Below are 12,345 nucleotides of genomic sequence, written 5' to 3'. Positions count from 1 at the left end.
TCATCGATCGAGTGCGCACACACATTATTAGATCGAGGCACCCGCGCCTTTACGCATAAAGTGCATGCATATATATGTGTGTTTTTTGAGCCACCAATGATATATAGATGATCGAGAGAGAGATTCAAATCCCCAAGAATATGTTCAAATATACATTAAAATATATGCACGAATGCATTGTAGGCTATGCATGCACACTAATTATATATAAATTATGAGGCAACTTAATCAAATGTGTTTTCATTCGAGAGAACTTGTCAAAATTCAAGTTAATTAATTTATCACGATAATTATATAATTAATTAATGAATCTCAGGGATATGTTATACAACATGATCGATATAGGCCATGTATATTTTAATTGGTGTTAATCTACGGTTTGCTAGCTAGTTGCTATATATAGAGCATGTTTTTATTAGATCGGGTTATAGCTAGCTAGTATAGTTTAGGGTTATGTGTTTTAATTAAGTAGGGTTGATTAGCTAGGGTTAGTTACATATATATGGTTTAGGGTTAATGCATGGCACATTTAATTTAATTAGAGGACCGCGAGGCACCCCTGGCCTGCTCGATGCACAATTAAAGTGTCGTTGGCCTATACATAGGGTTTAATTAGGGTTTAGGGTTAGCTAGGGTTTAGGGTTAGGGTTAGGGTTAGGGTTAGGGTTTAGGGTCTAGGGTTTAGGGTTTAGTGTTTAGGGTGTTTAGGTTTAGGGATTAGGGATTAGAGATTTAAGGTTTTAGGGTTGTTTAAGGTTTAGGGATCATCGATCGAGTGCGCACACACATTATTAGAGGCACCCGCGCCTTTACGCATAAATTGCATGCATATATATGTGTGTTTTTTTGGCCACCAACGATATATAGATGATCGAGAGAGAGAGATTGAAATCCCCAAGAATATGTTCAAATATACATTAAAATATATGCACGAATGCATGGTAGGCCATGCATGCACACTAATTATATATATATTATGAGGCAACTTAATCAAATGTGTTTTCATTCGAGAGAACTTGTCAAAATTAGAGTTAATTAATTTATCACGATAATTATATAATTAATTAATGAATCTCAGGGATATGTTATACAACATGATCGATATAGGCCATGTATATATTAATTGGTGTTAATCTAAGGTTTGCTAGCTAGCTGCTATATATAGAGCATGTTTTTATTAGATCGGGTTATAACTAGTATACTTTAGGGTTATGTGTTTTCATTAAGTAGATTTGATTAGCTATGGTTAGTTACATATATATGGTTTAGGGTTAATGCATGGCACATTTAATTTAATTAGAGGACCGCGAGGCACCGCTGGCCTGCTTGATGCACAATTAAGTGTCGTTGGCCTATATATAGGGTTTAATTAGGGTTTAGGGTTAGGGTTAGGGTTTAGGGTATAGGGTTTAGTGTTTAGGGTGTTTAGGGTTTAGGGATTAGGGATTAGGGTTTCAGGGTTGTATAAGGTTTAGGGATCATCGATCGAGTGCGCACACACATTATTAGAGGCACCCGCGCCTATGCGCATAAAGTGCATGCGTATAGTTTAGGGTTATTTGTTTTAAATAAGTTGGGTTTGATCAGCTAGGGTTAGTTACATATATATGGTTTAGGGTTAATGCATGGCACATTACATATAGTTTAAATCTCAAGAATGGTTATACATGATAGGCCATATGTGCAAAGGAATTTTTTTCCCTGTGAACTTGTCAAAATTCAAGTTTATCAGTGCCAATGGAAACTAGTCCAAAAAATTACATAGAGGACCAAAAGTACTAGACAATAACTAATAGAACCTGCAACTTTACAAAAAGGACCCCAAAACATATAGAAGAAAATCAATCGAGTCCTTCTCGACCGCACATCAGATCTCTGCTCCGCATCCTTTCCAGCAACTCCGTCGCCGGGGACGCACCACTTGGGACGGTGTCGCCGGTAGTCGCCAGGACGAAGGAGAAGAAGGGCCTCAGCAACGGCATATTGGCTCTGAGAAGGGCCGCTGAAAGGCCAAGATGTGCACGGGCAAGACGGATGACGCCGTCGTATGCCCCGAGCTTGTGAACTTTAGCAGCTTGACTTCCCCATTGACCAGATCTGAAGCACTGACCAAAGCAAGCCTCACCGTTAGCGCCATCACATTGATGGCACCAGATCGGGGTTTGGCCGGCAAGATCCGCCAGATTCACCATAGGCCAGATCTGAAGCCGATGACGAGATCCCCGACTCCATTGCGCCATTCTGCTCATGGGAAACACTGGATCTAAGCTTACAACAACACTAACTCCCTCGGATCCAAATTAGCTGACTCAACTTTGCTTATCTAAATATGGATGTATCCACACATGTTTTTACTCTAGATACATACACGTCTAAGGAAAGTTGAATCAATTAATTTAGTTCGGAGGGTGTACAATATACAGAGAGAAGTCGGCCTCGTCTCCGGCCGGCGAGGCCGCCGGAGAGAAGGGGGAGAGGAGCCGGGGGAGTGGGAGAGACTCGAGAGAGAAAGAGAAGAGGAAGAAATGAGAGCTCCCTGGGGAAGAACATTATTTTTGTCGTTCTGCTCGTAGCTTGAAACTGAAAATTTCGGCCGCGCGCCAAATCATCCCGCCGCATCCATTCGAAAATCCCGTGACCAGTTTTACCCTTTTAACCCTGGTCCGGAAGCTACAACCCACCGACCATGGAGGGCTCATTCGGTAACAATGAAATATCTTGCCTAGATCCCGAACCCTCCCCACAGGCCCACACCCACCCACCAACCATTCGCCCCATTAGCTCAAAAATACTCTCACACGCCAAAGCTCTGACTCTCTACAAGATGCTAGATCTGCCGCCGCCGGCATACTCCTCCACGGCGTAGCCTTGATCGTGTTGGCTGTCCACCCACCTGATCCGCTCCCCCGCCGCCCTCGTCACCGACGGATCTGCTTCACCGCCGACCTCGCCACCGACGGATCTGCTTCACCGCCGACCTCGCCACCGACGGATCTGCTTCACCGCCGACCTCGCCACCGACTACCTCGGCGCAGCGGCTGTATCAACTTCACCGAATCCCTTGCCAGCCAACCAGATCTGCTTCACTAACGCCCGCTTCTACTGAAACAGGGTCGATTCATCGTCTCCCGCGTTCGCCGCCGCTGGAATGCAAGTTGCCGCCCCCGTCCACCCCGCCGCAGCTTGGTTAGTACGCTGGCCCGTTAGATCGCGGTGTTTCTTTAGCCATGTTTTGTGTAGTTATTTGCAGATCTCATATGCCTTTAACTTTCTTGATGTGTTGCTTCGCATGAAGTTTGTTTAAATATTGTACAGTACAAAAGCATTATCCGGTCGCTACCATCCTGTTCATTCTACTGACACCTGTGTGCGTCCACATATTTATAGCCTTATACCCATTCATTTGCTGCCTACTGTTTTTGTACTGCATGCTATTGTCGCACTGCTTTTATAGTCATGCTATGGGCATTTCCAATCTGCTTGTTCTTATACCACGTCATTAGCTCACCGCTAGCTGCTAGCTGTTTTCTCGTGTCTGCTATTCTCACACTGCTTTTATAATCATGCTATGTGCATTTCCAATCTGCTTGCTCTTATACCTCGTCTTTAGCTTATATAGTTATTGCTGCGTGCATGTCTGGTCTTTGTATTATCGTAGACTGACTTGTCAATGTTATATTTCCTAGGGATTGATCATGCGAACCACTTATTAGAACATCCAACATTAACAGCGGGGACGCTAGGGAAGGTTGGAATCTGAGTTCTTGGTTGGTAATTTTGGCAGTTTACTTCCGTTATTATCTATAACCTATATGCATTGTTCCTTATGCAAGAGATTAACACTTGGAACCCTGCCATAGCAATGCCATTCATGCTTTACTATGTTTCTGCCTATTTGATATGCTTGTCTTGGAGAAACTGAAGGTGATTTGAACCTGACATGTGGTCATTCTTAATGCCAGTTTACTTTATGTGGAAAACCTTGGCATTACCCTACTCTAAATCTGAATGTCTGAAATTCGTATCTCATGCAAAGCAACATCTAGTTGGTTTTAATCTGATATCTGGTAAATATTGGCTTATTCATTTGGCAGCTCAAGTTTTTTGTTATTTGAAACCAGCTGACTTGGTCTTAAATGTGATATCTAAACACAGATTGAGGACAATGGAGCAGGAGGATTAGCATTTCACTTGATGGCTGAACCTAAAATGACAGGCATGTTGACCACGACTAGTGCACGCAAGAGAAGGACCTGCAATGAGCCGATTAGTGTGCTTAGTACATGCATCTTATCTTATCTTGTGCTTATTTCTGCTACATCTTTGTTATCTCGATCTCTACATTGCGTAATACATGTTTGAATAGTTAATTGTTGTAACTATGTTTGCAATGTTACCAGAATGCAGTTTTAATGAAGCAGTCATCATTAGAAGATAGTCGCCAAAAAGGATCTGTAGCGACCACTGTGCAACATTATGATGTAAGTTTGTGCTTAGTACAAGTTCCATACATTGTCTTATTTATGCAACTTGTTATTATCTTATATCTACATTGCATAATAAATGTTTGCATAGTTCATCGTTTAACTCTTTTTGCATTATTATCAGAATGCAGTTGTGATGAAGCAATCTTCATTAGAAGTGAGGCCCACAAAAAGTTCTGATATTTCTTCTGATGCATCTTCTCATAGCCGTCAACCTAGACCATTGCTTTCATCAAACAGTAAATATCTCAAGGCTGTACTTTATAAAAGACATGGTATTGCTGCTTTAAGATCTGTAGCTGATATGTTGACAAAGAGTACACAAGATTCAATCAAGGCGATTGCCAAATGTCAACGTGTTATTGATGATGCTAATAGAAGTCCTCAATGATTCTATGTAATTTTTTTTTGGGCACATTAATTGCCTTGTAATTTTCCTACCTGTTTTATTTGTGTATGTAATTGTGTGTATCATTGATTTCAGATTTTAGGCTCATGAAATGTAATGCAAGTTGACTAGTCAAACAAGTAGGGCACTACAACAGATTGGGCCGGCCCACTTACAGTAGTGTGGGACCCACTTTCATTTTGGGCCAGCCCACTTCTTTAGTAGGCCGGCCCGGTTACACGATAGTGGGATCCACATGCTTATTGGGCCGGTCCACTATCTTGTTGGGCCAGCCTATTTGCTATATGGTGGTCCCACATGGTAAATGGGCCGGCCCTTTAACAGGAAGGTGGGACCCACCTGTGTTTTTGGCCCGGCCCACTATCTTGTTGGGCCGGCCCACTTGCTATATGGTGGACCCCACATACTAAATGGGCCGGCCTTTTAACTGGAAAGTGGGACCCATCTGTGTTTTTGGCCCGGCCCACTATCTTGTTGGGCCGGCCCACTTGCTATATGGTGGACCCCACATACTAAATGGGCCGTCCTTTTAACAGGAAGGTGGGACCCACCTGTGCTTTTGGCCCGGCCCACTATCTTGTTGGGCCGGCCCACTTGCTATATGGTGGACCCCACACACCAAATGGGCCGGCCCTTTAACAGGAAAGTGGGACCCACCTGTGTTTTTGGCCCGGCCCACTATCTTGTTGGGCCGGCCCACTTGCTATATGGTGGACCCCACATACTAAATGGGCCGACCCTTTAACTGGAAAGTGGGACCCACCTGTGTTTTTGGCCCGGCCCACTTGCTATATGGTGGACCCCACACACTAAATGGGCTGGCCCTTTAACAGGAAAGTGGGACCCACCTGTGTTTTGGCCCGGCCCACTTGCTTCTTGGGCCGGCCCAGTTGCTGTAAGGTGGACCCCACATGTTAAATGGGCCGGCCCATTTAAGTTTTGACCAGTCAACCTTAGAGGTTAGGCCCGGCCCACGTAACTAATGGACCAGCCCAGCTATATAGTTGACCGGTCAAACTATGTCAGCTGGCCCGGCCCGCTTAAGACGTGGCAGGCCTCGTGTGGGCCTACCATCTACCACGGGGTTTCAGCCGGTTAACGCCGTTAACTGCCAGTTAACGGCGTCTGCCACGTGTCAGTTTGCATGACGTCAGCAGTCAACGGGCTCCCGGAAACACTTGGGCAACGGTCCGATTTTCCGTGGCGGAAGGGCGCCCAAGCGCGACGGACCGAAAAAATCGTCGTAGGACTTTGCCTGACGCAGTTTCCACAACAGAACCCATATCGTCGGGTTAGGCCCATAGGCGACGAAAAATACCCCTTAGCGGACGATTTTGAAACGTTGTCTATCAGAACTTTTCTTGTAGTGTGAATCGGCTCAAAGAGCCGATCCACCCATGATCCGTACGAGGGGTACGAATATATGGTGGTCCTGCTTGATCAAAATAAAGCTAAAACGACCTAATACGATTTAGGGTTTTCACCACATAATCGGAACATCCTACTCGTGATTGAGCCTGGCGGCCACGCACGGTGATCGCAAACCGACCCTAGACAAGGCCTAAAAACCAACACGAAGTTGATCCCCGGAACATCCTGTCTAGGGCTAGCAAACTACACCCTACGCGCCACTGGATCCTTCAACCCGTTTGTAAGGCCTAACTATGCAGATATTAAACTAATCCTTGAAGAACAAGGAGCAATCATAACGGATCGGATCTACTAAATAATGATCAAGCGGGGTGCCGCCCTTACACCTAAGATAGGTGTAAGGGCGGCTAGACGTCTAAGGGTTGCACGACGACAGCATATGATACGATGAACAATGCTAACCCTAACACGTCTAAGATAACTACGTTGCTCGCCATCAACAAGGCTTCAGCACGAGCAACGCATGAACAGCGAATAAACATGTACTGCCTAGATCGCAAGATGCGATCTAGGCAGCATGATGCTTACCCGGAAGAAACCCTCGAGACAAGGGAGTTGGCGATGCGCCTAGATTGGTTTGTGGTGAACGTGATTGTTGTTTATTTCATAAACCCTAGATACATATTTATAGTCCGTAGACTTTCTAACGTGGGAATAATCCCAACCGGGCATGAGCCAAACTCTATCTAATCGACATGTATCCTACTATATTACAGATCCACGGGCAAACTAGCCCAAACTTTGCATATAAGGCCGATTCATGTATTCCTTCCATGTATATTCTTCAAGCCCATCTCCAATCGCGGCCCTCCTCTGATCCGGTCAAATTCTGGTGATAACACATGCCCCCTGGTTTTGGAAATGACAATTCCAAAATCATTCTGCTTTTCCTTCATCGGGTCATGTCGTGGCAGAGCAGAATCGTCGCAGTATCCTTCATCATGATGCCGTGCCTCCTCAACTTCTTTGCAAGATTTGATAGCTTTAACATCACTCCCTCGGAAACCGTAATGGCATTAAATCTCCACTATACCCCCTTTATTTAACTGTGCCGAACGGTTCGCCACTTCATCCCCTTGCTCTATTCCAGCCATCGGCATCTAAAAAACCCTCTTTCCCTGTCGCAATGTCTTCCTCTTCCTCCATCTCCTCAGGCCTCTCTCTCCAATCTTCCTCCTCGAGCGAGCAGGAGTGGAACTTTGATCACGTGCCAGATGGCCCACCCGAAGCACTCGTCGGGTCAGATGGTGACTTACCTCTGACCGATGGGGAGGACGACCTCGAGTTCCTCATCGAAGGGGAACTGAAGAGCGAGAGCGAAGACGACCTCCACTCTTGGGCGAACTCCACCTCCTCTGACGAGGAGGAGGAAGAAGAAGAAGCAGAGGAAGAAGAGGAAGAGGAGGAGGATGATTCCTCCTCCTCCGCTGGGTATCCGCCGGCGAAGCGCTTCCGCGCTTGGGCGGACAGCGAGGACGATGATGATGACGAGGAAGAAGAGGCTTCGGCGGAGGGCTGAGGCAGCAGCGACGAGGAACTCTCTGGAAGCAGCGCCGACGGCAGCCACGATGCCGACGATGAGGCCAGCGAGGATTAGTAATGTAGGACTAGTAGTCCCTGAGCAATCGGCTCTTCTTTTGTTCTTCCTTTCTTGAGCAATTGGCTCTTCATTGTAAAAAACCCCTCTTATTAATGAAGAAGAAATTTCTCAGCTGATTCTGTCCTTTTACCAAATTTGCCGATTGCTAAAATAAGTCAACAAATTAAGAGCCGATGGCAGCGCATCGGACCTTGCCATGAAACGCGAGCAAAGCCAACTCTATTGTCCATCCAAGTGGTAATCTGTGACTTGTCCGCAAGAGCAAAACCCAAATCCCCAAAACGCCGCTTGAACAGATCCAACCCACGGCCATATGAACCTCAGATGTCAATCGCGCAGGTTCGGAACTGCAATGGGTCCCTGGGCAACACCATCCAGTGCCCACGCTATGGTTTCCAGCCTGAAGGTGATCCTTAACTGCCCCTTGCCGTCCGAACATAGCGCCTTGCTCTATCTTTTCGCAGCAACAGAAACGGCCCTGACCCTGTAGATGATGACGGCTTCCCTTTCAGGCTCCTTTTCGCAGCTCTAGTAGTCTTCTTCTGCAACAACTCACCGCTTTCGAAGAAGGTTATGATGCAGGGTCAGCCGATGACACTCCAATCGGCTTCCAAAAAAAGAGTGTCTACCAAATCAGCCGCCCCCCGAGCCTCAGTTAAGGTGAGAACAGTGGCGAGGACACACAGTTCAGTCCAAGGGCCTTGAACTCAGGCAATTGAGACAGCCACCATGCAGAGGTCCTAGCCATTCCTACGAGTGTAGCTGAGAAGGTGGCCAACTTAGCCAGTGGCCAACTTAGCCAAGCCGACGGTAGATACACCGGAGCCGATCACCTTTTCTTCCCTTGAAAGCCGATATTGCAGACGAAACACCAACGGCCTAATGAGCAAAAGGTTGGAGGTTGGCCTTGAGGCTGAACTGAAGACCGACTTGGTCGAAATCCGTGTCTTGAACACGCAGCTGGTAGATCTTGTGTAATTTGTACTAGAGTCGATGGCTGTGCATCGGCTTTGTTTCTCTAAAGTCGATGTCCGTGCATCAGCTGTATACCATGAGAATTTTTTTTTACTGGCCGATTTTTCTATCGGCCCCCCAATATTTCACTGCACATGTATCGCACATGTTCATCTGGCCGATTTTTCTATCGGCCCCCCAATATTTCACTGCACATGTATCGCACATGTTCATCTGATTAGGTGCCCCCCCGAGCCGAATCTGCCAGGTAACTGCGGATATCGGCTCTGTAGTTAGCCAAGGCACTGTATTTGAACGTCGGCTCCGTTAGGACCAATGTTGACTTTTTCCAGCCCATCAGCCGACGTAAAACCGCTGCCCATTAGATCGACGTTGAACACAGGCAGAATGTGTGGTGAGGATAATTTTGGCCGATTGCTGGAATCGGCCTCCATGTTGATTGAATCGCTCAATGAAGGTTTTGCAATGTTCCTCCATAGATCTTTGGGGCCGATCCCAAGGATCGGCCTCGCCACGTTTGTCCATAGGTTTGTTCTTGCTATACGGTCAGGCCGGTGGATAAGACCAGCCTAACCCCGTCCTTCGTCACGTTGATGCGCTCGCAGTCATCCAAATTGATGCCTGAGAGTGGCTCTTGGCCTGTTGTCTCCCAAACGTTCATGCCAGCCGTTGAAATCTCGGCTGAGTCATCTGCATGGACGACCTCTACTTCATCTCCATCCCACTGTATTAAGCATTGGTGCATCGTGGATGGAATGCAACAGTTGGCGTGGATCCAATCTCTTCCTAGCAGGACAGCATAGGTGCTCTTGCTATCGACAATAAAGAACGTCGTAGGGATGGTTTTCCTTCCTACGGTCAGATCCACGTTCAGAACACCTTGTGCGTCAGACGCTTGGCCGTTGAAATCGCTCAGTGTCACGTTGGTCTTGATCAGATCCGAGCTAGAGCGTCCCAACCGACGTAGCATGGAGTATGGCATAATGTTGACTGCCGCTCCGGTGTCCACCAGCATCTTGTTGACAGGCTGCCCATTGATATAACCTCGCAAGTACAGGGCCTTCAGATGTCTGTAGCTTCTTTCTCGTGGCTTCTCAAAGATAACTGGCCGTGGGCCGCAGTCAAGTTGTGCCACAGGTGCTTCGTCTAATCCTGGAGCACTAAACTCCGTCGGAAGGATGAACACCATGTTTGTGCCAGCCGATGTTTCATCATCGGCTTTCTTTTGTCTGGGGCGCCACTCTTTCCTTTGTGGCCGACCTTCTTCGTCCAGGGTTCGCTGAATTTTAGCGGCCAGATCAGGCCGCGCCTTCCTCAACGTGTGCAGGTATAACCTTTCGGCTTCCTCCAAACCACGTAGTCGCTGAACCCTACGCTTTTGGGAACGGCTGAGTCCATTAGGGCACCACCTTGGCCGGTGGTACTTATCTTCTTCTTCATCATCGTCTTCCAATTCCTCGAGATCTTCCACCCGAGAGGACTCAGCGTGCTTGTTCCGAGGCGGGAGAGGCCCTAGACGTTTGAACACGGACACATTAGCTGCATCCTTCTTCTTCTGTTTACATTCTGGGCAGTTGCCGATTGTAGGCAATCGGCTCATTCCTGAATCCCAGCAGTGTCTGAAGAAGGGACAGTCCCAGTGCCTATCCTCGTCGTCTTGCTCTCTTGACTTTTCCTTGGCGTGGCGCTCATATCTCTCCTCGTCGCGATCATGCCGACGATGTCTCCTGGCGTCCCCAGCCAGACGATCTCTTTCACCATCGTCGTTGGGTCGTCGGCGTTGGTCATATTGACTCACATACTTGTTGAGGAGGTGATCAGAGAGAGGTCGCTGATATCTCACATTCCTCACTTCTCCCTCTATGATGTAGCGCTTGCCATCGTGACGGAGCCGATCGCGTGGAACGGCTTCCTCTGTGTCCTAGCTATGAGAGCAGCTGCCCTCGTCTCCGTCCTTACCAGAGTGGTGTCCAGGTCCTACCATGTTGATGTTGAATGAGAATCCTGGCTGGCACCCTCCAGGGTAAGTGCACTCCACCATGTTAACGGCGGGGAAGGGGTGTGTGTCGACTTTCATGGCGTACTGGCTGAAAATTAGACGCCCTTGTTCTATCGCCATTTGGACCTGCTGCCGCCACACCCTGCAGTCGTTGGTGGCATGGGTGAACGTGTTATGCCACTTGCAGTATGGCTTTCCGTTCAGCTCCTGCGCCGTGGGGATCTTGTGGCCTTCGGGTACCTTTAGCTGCTTCTCCTTAAGTAAGAGGTCGAAAATCTGCTCAGCTTTGGTAACGTCGAAGTCAAACCCTCTGGGAGGACCTTGTGGCTTAACCCACTTGCAGGACACGGGGCTTGCCCCCCGAGTCCATTCAGCCACTGCTACCTCTTGATCTCCCGCAAAGCCTTCGTCTTCATCTGCCTCAACCAGGACCACCGCACGCTTGAATTTATCCTGGTATACATCTGGGTGGCGCTGTTCATATACTGACAGCTTCTGCACCATGTGCTCCAGTGAAGGGTAGTCTGCTTGGGAGGCCACGTCCTTGATCGGTGATGCGAGACCCACCACTGCCAACTCGACTGCTTCTTTTTCAGTCACACGAGCCGAATAGCATCGGTTCCTAACGGTCCTGAAGCGCTGGACGTATTCTGACACTGTTTCTCCGCGCTTCTGTCGTACTTGTGCTAAATCGGCAATGCCAGCCTCGGAAGCCTCTGAGTGATACTGCATGTGGAACTGCTCTTCCAACTGCTTCCACGTCCGGATTGAGTCTGGTGGCAGCGATGTGTACCACCCGAAAGCCGATCCTGTGAGGGACTGTGCGAAGAACCTCACACGCAGCTCATCTGATGCTGAGATCGTGCCCAGCTGTGCCAAATATCGGCTCACATGCTCGATGGAGCTGGAACCATCTGATCCATTAAACTTGGAGAAATCAGGGAGCCGATATTTGGGTGGTAGCGGGATCAACTCGTACTCGTTGGGGTACGGCTTGGAATAGCCGATTGTCCTCCTTTTCGGCACCATGCCGAACTGGTCTCTCAGGATTGTACTGATCTGATCCGCGGTGCTGGCTGCAGGAGTCGAACTCTAAAGATTCGCCGGAGTGGCATACTTAGCCAGCCATGCTTGCTTTTCTAGCTCTGAGCCAACTGCAGGAGCTGAGCTCTGGAGGTTTGTCAGAGTGGCATACTTAGCTAGCCACGTCTGCTTCTCAAGATCTGTTCCCGAAGTTCCTCCTGCTGTTCCAGAAGTCCCTGCTGTTGCAGTCTGGTTTGTGAGTGCCCGATTCTGCGATCGGCACGTATGTGCACGTGTATCCGTGAGGGATCTCCTTAGGCGCCTCATGCAAGAACTGGTAGTCACTAGGGTCACCACCGATCTTGTAGACGACGTATGCCGGTGAATTCGGCACTTCTGGTGCTGCCAACGCGAATGGCAGCGG

This window comes from Lolium perenne, chromosome 4 (assembly GCF_019359855.2).
Source record: "Lolium perenne isolate Kyuss_39 chromosome 4, Kyuss_2.0, whole genome shotgun sequence".
Classification (NCBI taxonomy): Eukaryota; Viridiplantae; Streptophyta; class Magnoliopsida; order Poales; family Poaceae; genus Lolium; species Lolium perenne.
The sequence above is the reverse complement of the archived record's forward strand: the minus strand, read 5'-3'. Positions refer to the sequence as shown.